General features: G+C 45.8%; 1 long non-coding RNA gene across 1 annotated transcript; it reads left to right on the forward strand.

Annotated features, from left to right (window-relative positions):
* The first annotated feature begins 6,299 nt into the window (after positions 1-6,299).
* Positions 6,300-8,379, forward strand: LOC311309961. Its single transcript, XR_014630481.1, has 4 exons — positions 6,300-6,354; positions 7,019-7,687; positions 8,006-8,161; positions 8,275-8,379. It is a non-coding gene; the product is annotated as an uncharacterized lncRNA (long non-coding RNA).
* The last annotated feature ends 2,053 nt before the right edge of the window (positions 8,380-10,432 follow it).

Consider the following 10,432-nt stretch of genomic DNA (forward strand, 5'->3'; position numbering starts at 1 on the left):
TTTGCGTGTGTTTGTGTGTGTGCGGTGTATTTGTATAAAGGTACGCAGGGAAGGGTGGGGAGTGTTTGGGGGCGTGTTGAGAGAAAGAGAGCGGGGAAGAGAGCGGGCCAGGAGGGCGGGGCGACTCGGCCCCCTGCTGGGGAGTGAGGTCACGCCGCCGCGGCCCTCAGTTCTTGCAGCCGTCCTCGGCGCTCCTCTCGTGCTGCAGGTTGTATAAACAGTTCTGACACACTCTCACCGGCGAGGAGATCTTCAGACGCTTGATCTCTGACTGGAACCGACTGCACCTGAGAGAGGAAGAGGAAGAGAGACAAAGACGAGAAAGAGAGACAGAAAGACGAGAGAGAGAGGAAGATTCACAGTGGTTAGACCCTCAGTTTCACGGTCACACTAGCTAGAACAGAAACCTAACAACAGGAGCGCAGATATCCATACTCTGTGTGAACACTTACACTGAACACTTATACTGAACATGGTCAAACTGAACACGGTCACACAGAACACTGTCAAGGTGCATACACACCGCCCCAACCAACGGCAAGCAACACCAGCCAACAATCACGCTGGATTGGTGTGCCGGGATTTTGAATTTTAAACCGCCAACATTCCAACAACCAACTGCCAACTTTAGAACGGCGGGTGTCAGGAGACTCTGGACACGCTGTGCTTACTGGACACGCTGTGCTTACTGGACACGCTGTGGTTACTGGACACGCTGTGCTTACTTCTGGCAGAAGAGCTGGCCACAGTTCCGGCAGTGGTGGCGTCTCTCGGTGAGGGAGAAGCGCACGGCGCAGCCAGAGCAGCTGTCCACCACCTCGTCCTTCACCCAGTGGTCAGCCGCAGAGCGACCCGGCTGGCCACGCCCGTCCCCCACCAGGATCTTACTGTGGTCCCTGTCAACACACAAAACACCAGGATCTAACACTCAGCCCTGAGGCAGGGAAATATCATCATGTACATCTACTACTATCCAGTTGTTCTATAAAAAGATAGTCAGTCAGTATATACTGAAAAAGGTCACTCGGTTGGCAAATCATATTGATGAAATGTGATGGATTATTACCATTCATATTAAAATTCATAATACAATTCATATTAAAATTCATAATACAATCTGTTAAACATTTTAATCCTACCTACATCCAAGTTAGCAACAGTCACCAAGACGCATTATTTTAATGTTTATGCAAACAAAAAGCACATAGTGCTGCTAATTATTATTTGTGGTTTTCAATATAAAACTTGGTGAAATTAATTCAGTCTGTATCAGTAATTTCTGAACATTCTCAGCACATTTGAACAATATCATGATAATACTGATAACTGTGATCATTTAATTCACTATAATGGTGTGAAATTGTCATACCGTTACAGTACATCTCTAGTACATGCGCACACACAGACAGGAAATACACACAAACACACATACACACACACACACGTACTTGGAGATGGCCAGGGAGGTGATTTCGGCAGGGTGGGCGTTGTCCTTGCGGTCGAATGCTGTGTGCATAGTGAGTTTGCTCCGGAAGACCAGCTGGCGCTCCCATCTGTAGCCTGCTCCAGAGAGAACACACACACACACGCACACACACACGCAACACACACACGCAACACACACATACACACACACACACGCAACACACACACACATACACAACACAAATATGTACAGTACACACACAAACATACACGTCAGAACAAGCAAGCACACACTGACACACCTGCTAGAATGCACACATACGATGGAAAGAGACACTATTCCCTGAAACACAACAAACTTTCCGTGTATTTCCTCTCCATACTGTACATGCCCCAGCAGTCACAGGTCTAACGAGGAGAAGCTACAGTCTGTTCTCTACAGTTCTACTTCTATAATGAGCGCTGGAGATGGCCCATACCTCGTGTACCTTAGCAAAGTGTTTAGCGTTTTGAGTCCACTGTACAAAGCTAAAGTGAACATAGATAATACCGAGCGAGACGCTTTGTTTCATGCTGTTCCAGTGCTGGAGAAGCAGGTCTGGCTGCAACCTATTATCATTCTGAGAAAGAGAACATTGGGTATTTGTTTGAACCAATCACAATCATCTCGGGCAGGCGCTAAGCTTTATAAAAAATAAAAGTGTCGGGGGATTGAATCTGATTGGCGGCGCTGGAATTGAGCCGAGCCAATGAGAGGCTTATCTCAAAAACCTCCATGATCCGCTGAGCCAGACTGTGGTTAGAGCCAGACTGGGGTCGGGGCCGCCAGGGTCAGGGGTCACCTACCTGCTCTCAGCTGGTTATAGGGCCGTGCCTCCATGGTGGTGGGCTGGAGGGGGGGCTGAGCAGCGGCGGCCCCCGGGGGGGCCATGCCCCTGGGCGGGGTGGGGAGGGTGAGGGGGGGGGTGGGGGTGCGGGCCGGCGCTGGACCTGCGGGGGCCATGAAGCTTGATTAGAACAACGTCAGGATAACGTCAGGATTACGTCAGGATAACGTCTGGATAACGTCAGGATAACCATCCCAGGATAACGTCGGCATAACCATCCCTGTTGCAAGGACTCAATTATTCACGCGGTTCAACGTAAATGAAACGAAACACTAAGACCTGTCATTTTATTGTAAAATACTTGGCGGTTCCACACTCTTTTCCAACTGAACACACCCCTCTAACTCTGAGTCTGTCAGCGTTAGGATGATGGACTGAGATGAACAGTTGAAGTGACATGAACTGGAGGTGAACTGGTTGGTAAGAGTTTAACTGGAGGTGAACTGGGTGGGTCAGGAGGGTCACCTTTGGGTCGGTGCACGGCGCTGCCCGGCTGGCTGCCTGTTCCCGTGGAGACGCGGGGGAGGGGCTTGGGCTCCTGGCTCAGGCTGGGCTCGTCCCCGTCCGACTCGCTGCTGTCCTCGTCCCCGTTGTGGCTCTCACTCCCCTCGGCTGGACACACCAGGCGTGTGTGTGTGTGTGTTGGGGGGGGGGGGGGGGGGGGGGCAGGAGGGGGGCATTGTTAGGCCGAATTCATAGTCGACACAAACTACATAAGCGCAAGCCACTGAGCTGGTGTTCATCGGAGGGGCCAGGAGATGTTCCTCTGGTGTGAACACGTGATGTGTAACCGTCACTCAGCCTGGATGACTCACCCAGCTTGTCCTCACAGCAGTCTGGCACATCCGGCTCCACCGGCTCAGGAGCAGGGGTTTCTGGGACTTGTAGGAACTCCATCCTCCAGAACTACAGGGAACAGCAGGTATAATGTTGGCGTACAGCTCCATAAAACCCCCAAAACAGTAAAACAGACATCAGAATAGTGTGAAATAAATCAGCATTTACTTCTCAATTATTTCAGAGAATGAACGTTTTAGACGGAGCGTCACACTCTGATCATCTCATTAACTCAAAACACCTGCAAAGTTTTCCTATGTGGTTAAATTGTATCTCAGTTTGGTTCAGTATGGGGAAGACTGCAGATTTGACAGCTGTCCAGAAGACCATCATTGACCCTCCAGAAGATTGGTGAGCTAAGGAGGCTGGCTGTTCACAGTGTGCAGTATGTCAGAGCACTAACTCTCATGTCAGAGCACTAACTCTCATGTCAAGAGCACTAACTCTCATGTCAAGAGCACTAACTCTCATGTCAGAGCACTATCTCTCATGTCAGAGCACTATCTCTCATGTCAGAGCACTAACTCTCATGTCAGAGCACTTACTCTCATGTCAAGAGCACTAACTCTCATGTCAAGAGCACTAACTCTCATGTCAAGAGCACTTACTCTCATGTCAGAGCACTAACTCTCATGTCAAGAGCACTAACTCTCATGTCAGAGCACTAACTCTCATGTCAGAGCACTAACTCTCATGTCAGAGCACTAACTCTCATGTCAAGAGCACTAACTCTCATGTCAAGAGCACTATCTCTCATGTCAGAGCACTAACTCTCATGTCAAGAGCACTAACTCTCATGTCAGAGCACTAACTCTCATGTCAGAGCACTAACTCTCATGTCAGAGCACTCTCTCATGTCAGAGCACTAACTCATTTCTTTCCCTCAAAACATCTCGTTAAGCCAAATTAATTTCTATACATCTCAAGTTCTACTTGCTTTTACCCATGCGTCCACCGCGCATCTCCTGCGGTTCTTGGGTTGGCTGCGCTTTGGCTGCGCGCGTACGCAGGAATCAACACACCGCAGAATAAGCTGCTAGCGTAGTTAACGCCAATTCCTTCGTTTACATGTATTGGTAAACAGCAAGTATACTGCAGGCTTTAATCACACGGCTCAAACACTAGAGAGATATCACCCTGACATCCACCGCCCTGACGGCAAACCTCCGAGGCCTCAACCCGGGAAAGCGAACGCGGGTTACCCTGACGACGCCGTCGGAGTGACCGGTGACGTTCTGCGTGTCCCACTCGTTCATCTCGGAGACGCAGCAGCAGAGGATCTGCTGGCTCCGCCCAGTGAAGGTGTTGGCGCTGGCGATGGGACTGCCGTTGATGCTCCACAGTGAGTCTGATAGTGACACCCTGTTAGAGAGGAGAGCACCAAGCAAAGTAGCCAAGAGGAGGAGAGAAGAAGCAGAGACACAGCTGTGTGCAGGGCCAAGCAGAGGAGAAGAGAGGAGGAGGGGAGAGGAGAGGGGCAGGGGAAAAGCAGTGAAGAGGAGAGAAGAGACACAGACATGTGCAGGACCAAGCAGAGGAGAAGAGAGGAGGAGGGGAGAGGAGAGGGGCAGGGGAAAAGCAGTGAAGAGGAGAGAAGAGACACAGACATGTGCAGGACCAAGCAGAGGAGAAGAGAGGATGAGAGAAGCAGAGAGGAGTAGTGGAGGAGCACAGATGTGTGCAGCTGAAGAAGATAGAGGTAGGTATTACGAGCCAAACTCTCCATGTGACTGTCTCTTGGACAGCTGAGTGGCCTGGTGTTGAGTATTTCATGCTAACCTTTTTAATTTTGGGATTTCCAGAAATAATCTCTGCTACTGCAAAATATATTACACACAGCTATCGCTCCATATGGCAATCTCCATTAGGCCTACCTCAGGGTGGTCTTCAGTGACCCTTTCTAGAATCTTCCCTGCCGCACTTGCCATGTCATTTCCTCCACTTCCTGACATACCTTCTGTGTAATTTCCTAAATGAGCTATGGGCCGTCATATTATATACATTTCGTTTTCGCTTATAATGTGTTCACACCAAAAGCGTTGCCGCGCGGTGAGTTTACATAGAAAGTCAATACAATTCACGCGAATTGGGTGGCGGTCAAACTGGGTGGCGCGTTAAGCATTTTTCAACTTTTGGCGGTGGATTTGCGCAGTAACCCCACACATCACCGCTGGATCCAGCGGCGAGACCAGGGCGAACCGCGCGGAATGAACGTTGCGCCGCTCCCCGGTGTGAACACGGCGTTATAAAAGAAGTGATGACATTCTCCAGGTAGAAAAAAGACCGCCAGCTTGTCTTTATTATCTCTCTGCTGCATAGCGATCTTTTCATTGACATGTCTGCTGTGTGCATCCTCTTGGTCCTGGCTTACCATACCTTGTTCTTAAGATGCATCGTATGCCTCACATTCGTCACATTTCTCTTTCAAACATATTTCCCTTTAATATGCTAGTCTGACTACTTTTGGTGTACACTGTAAAAAGTGAACATGGGCTGTCATTCATGTAAGGAGTGATTTCAATTTGAACTGACCCAATATAACTATGTTTCTGTCTTTTCTTTGGTTTAAGTATTGTTATCACTTTCATTCAATTTAAATCAAGGCCTCATTGGTTTAAAGTGCTTAACTGACTTTGAATCAAACAGCAAATTTCCACTCAAACGTTGCATGTCACGTGATTAGTGACGTAGCCAAAGTTCAAGTTCCATTTTTCCGCCATCTTCCTTTCTCGCATGAAGTGGCAAGACACCACGGGAGAGATGAGCAAAATAAATCGGTAAAAAATATAACATGACTGTTGAACAGCTAATATGTTTACATTACATTTACACGCAGATGGGATTTTGATTTGACTAATAACTGTTAAATGAACTTAACGTCATCATTTATCACACAACGTCGTCGATCCTTTCTTAGCTAACGTTGGCTCGCTAACGTGAGACCGTTATTCTAGCGAGCTGATGTCTCTTCGTTGTCCGTGAATGCTACAGTCAGGGATGTTATTCACTTGATGATTATGTTCGCCGTAGAACATATAGACGGTGAATGTGTGGGAAAGACGGTGTTAACATGTGTTTCAATGGAAAACACTGGAGTCTTTTTTATGTATGTTACTTTGCTATTATTAATAAATGGCTCCCTTTCTTGTAGGCCTGCCTGAGGTGATTGCACGTATGCACTGTCACAAGCTGCACATTTTAAGGGGTAAGTGGTTTTTCTTGATTTATAGTTGAGTATCAGGTGTAAGGTTGTGTTCATAATTATTATAAGAAAAGTTATTCTTGCTTCATCACCTGTGATGGGGAGTATCATTTTATGCAACTGAATCCAAAGGGGAGTTCGAGGTGTCAAAGCAAATGTGTGTGGTAGTAGAATACATGGGACGTCTTATATATCATTCAAAATATGGTAATCAAAGAAAGAAAAGAATGAAAAGAAAGAAAGAAAAATATGAATTTCAAATAGTCCTCAATTTGCCAAATTTTGTAAATGTGGTGTCTGGTGGCCTTACATTATTATTCATTATTAGTATTCATTAGCAGACAGCACCGTTTGAAGTGATTGGTGACTCATGCTTGGATTTAAAATAAACTGTTTGGTTCAGAATGAATGAACTACTGCAATCACCGCTTATTGCCAAAAGGTGGCGCCAAAGACAATGAAACTCAAATACTTGATTACCAGTTCAAATAAACTTGCCTAATATATATTGCAGAATTGTATCACAATATTATATAATCATGAGGACTCCACAGAAAGATTATATTTTGTAATATATATTCATGAATTGTGTTTTCTATATCACCCCATACCAACAATCCAAATGTAATTTCGGTCTTTTATGCCCCACCCCTCTCCCCCTCTACAGTAATCAACTGAATGTGGAAATGTAAAGACTGTGGTGTCACTAAATCACGAAGATCAGAACTTCTAAAGCATTACAAACTTCAGCATAGGCATTTTGGACGCCGCCATGCTTACCCTTGCAAAGGGAACAAGGTTGAAAGTCAGTCCTAGGATGAAGTCAGACATTCTGGAAAAGGTGTCTGATGAGATCTACAAGTATAAAGCTTACCCAAAAAGCTTAGACTTCTGTGAGGTTTCAGAGGCACTGATCAAGAAGCACCCCTGCTTGGCAGAGCCGGGGTCTTGGAATGGCTGCTATGGGTGGACACAGAGACTTAAAACCAGGATGGGAAACCTCCGTACCCAACTGAAGGGACTTGGATGCCCTGAGCTTGCTGTCAATGCTCTTAAGACCAAAGCTGCAGATGACGCCCATCCAGCAAAAAATGTCAAGCGACCTAAACGTGGTGAGGCCAACCATGTGCCGTCCTATCCAGCTGGCGAGACGGCAGACAATCTTGAGCTGGAGCGGCAGGTACTTTTGAAGGAGGTGAAGAAACGGAACAACGGGAGGATTATCCGAGAAAAAATGGCCAAGACATTTGCCCTTCGTAGACAAGAAATAGTGGAAAAGCAGGCCAGGGTGGAAGAGCTCCAGGAGCGATGGCCAGCGATGTTTCAAGTAGAAGAGGTATGAGTTGAATCACTGTCATATTTTACTACTATATTTTTGTTAGTATGTTGTGCTCTTGTTTTCCTGTGAAATTAGATCCCTGAAAGTCATTTAAGCATTTACAGACAATAGACATTAGACACCAGAACAGGATCACTGGTCACTCTTCAGTAGTCAAAGCTTCAAAGTATTCCTGTGCGAGAATCTGACAGAATCTAGAATCATCTCTCAGCACTATCCAGTCAGGCAAACAACGCTGTATATTTTCCTGCTTTTTTGTTCTATGCCAGTCATATGCATTAACATGTAATGTGTTGTCTGATTTGTATATTTCAGATCAATGCTGAATTCCTATGGATCACAACGGTACCTCTACAAGCAAGATTCTTGTCCAGTTTGGATAAACAGAGCAGTCAGCTTCTCCAGGTCATTAGAAGCAAAGGTGGAGCAGTCGGTGAGAAAACCAGTGACATCCTTAAACCTTTGGATAAGGTATGAAATGCATATGTATTCAATTTCTGATTTCCTTATCAGTTCAGTTCTGTCGGTCAGTGAGTTCAAAGCTGATACATTTATTATCTTTTGATGTGTGTCTCTTGCTACAGAGTGTGGACTTGAACATCAGAAGAGAGTGCCTCCTGAAGTCCCTTGTGTCTCTTGCTACAGAGTGTGGACTTGAACATCAGAAGAGAGTGCCTCCTGAAGTCCCTTGTGTCTCTTGCTACAGAGTGTGGACTTGAACATCAGAAGAGAGTGCCTCCTGAAGTCCCTTGTGTCTCTTGCTACAGAGTGTGGACTTGAACATCAGAAGAGAGTGCCTCCTGAAGTCCCTTGTGTCTCTTGCTACAGAGTGTGGACTTGAACATCAGAAGAGAGTGCCTCCTGAAGTCCCTTGTGTCTCTTGCTACAGAGTGTGGACTTGAACATCAGAAGAGAGTGCCTCCTGAAGTCCCTTGTGTCTCTTGCTACAGAGTGTGGACTTGATCATCAGAAGAGAGTGCCTCCTGAGGTCCCTTGTGATATACCTGGGTGAAGATGTGAGCCACCTGATCAAAGAATACCAGGTTAGTCAGCAAATCATGGCAATGCACTGAGATCAGGCTCTTTTTTCTGTTAGATGTAACGGTTGGCCCTGGGCGTTTGATCAGACTCATAACTATCCAGGAGAATAGCACTGTGTCTTTCCCTTTTCTTGCTGTCTTTCTCTCAATTCAATGTACTTTATTGACATGCCAGTATATAATCAATATTGCCAAAGCATGTAACAAACGAATCAGCAATTAACCAGCATTCCAAAAAGTTATTCTCATGCCTTTCCATATATCGTGCTCATTTGCCTCCACTGTCCACTTGGCTATCAGTGTGTCTGTTTGAGGAAGAATAAACCAGCAAACTTCTCATATTGATATATTCTTAATATTTGTCATACAACTGCCACCCCCGGGGACAATAAACTAAACTAACTTAATGGTCTGATTTCAGGTCGTCCAAAAGGAAGAGGCGGAGACGGAACTTGAACACGCCACCATGTCCATCTTTGTCTTCCGGGATGGTGATGCTCTCTCCCCTCCAGAAGACATTGGCATTGTCATCGACGGTGTGGAGGTACTAAATGAGTTGTCCTCAGTTGCATCGGCCTGTGCCATGCTATTTGGCCTGATTTATACACTCAACTTGAGCTATCCAGCCGAACTAAAATATGCCTTTGAGACCTTTCAAAAAATCATAATGGATATTGAAAGTAGGCAAATGTCACGAAGGGTACAGAATCTATGTGTTAAGCTGCAGGAGTGAGTGAATACCGAGCTTCCTTTGTGGGAAAATATGTGAACTATAGCTAAAACTGTCACATTGCTAGTTATCCTGAGCCTTAGTAATCACCCTGCCCATGTGAGAATATAGCTGGGTATCTGTAGGTTAAATGCTCACTTTGAACATATTAGTTATCCTGATCCTTAGCAATCATCACAGCAGACATAAATGTTGATTGAACCGTTGCCCATGTGTAGCACGGAGAGAATACCTGTGTATCTGTATAAAATGCTCACTTTGAAGATAGACATTTTACTTGAACATTTTTGGCTAATGTAAAATGTCTTAAATGCAAAGAGAAAACATTGGTGTTATTCAAGTTCTTATACTTGCCAGATTGGTCAGATTTTTTTAAATTTATTATTGTGGCCATGTTTCTTGGTTTTAAAATGGACCATGCGTTTCTTGGGATTTAAATGGCACTAGTTTTAAAAAGGAGACGACTTTTGCCTTGTTAGATGCTGATGTGTTTTATATGGCATGTATGTTGGTGGGCATTCACATTGAGTCTGGTGTTCGTTGATCAGTGGAGGGCAGTGCGGCTGTGTGGGGGTGTCAATACTTTGCCCGTTTTACGAGAGAGAGCTCTGATTTTGAATCCACCCAGCACAAGCTGTCCCTCGCTCTAAATGTGTGCACACAGGGATACAGCTGCTGGTCAGGTAGCTAATATCCTGTCAGAGATTTTGTATGTACGGATGTATGAATGTGTGTGTCTGTGTGGGCAAGTGGTTGTGTGTGTGTCTGGGTAGGTGGAGTATGTGTGTGTATGTGTAGCTGCTTGTGTGTGTTAGTACATGCTTCTGTGTGTGTGTGTGTGCATGTATGTGTGTAGGTGGTTGGATGTGTTTGTTAGGTGGTTGTGCGTCTGAGTGAAGGTGGTTGTGCGTCTGATTGAGTGTGTCTGTGTTGGTAGGTGGTTGTGTGTGTCTGTGAGTAGGTGGTGCATGT

Source organism: Borostomias antarcticus, assembly GCF_949987555.1.
Source record: "Borostomias antarcticus genome assembly, chromosome: 6".
Lineage (NCBI taxonomy): Eukaryota > Metazoa > Chordata > Actinopteri > Stomiiformes > Stomiidae > Borostomias > Borostomias antarcticus.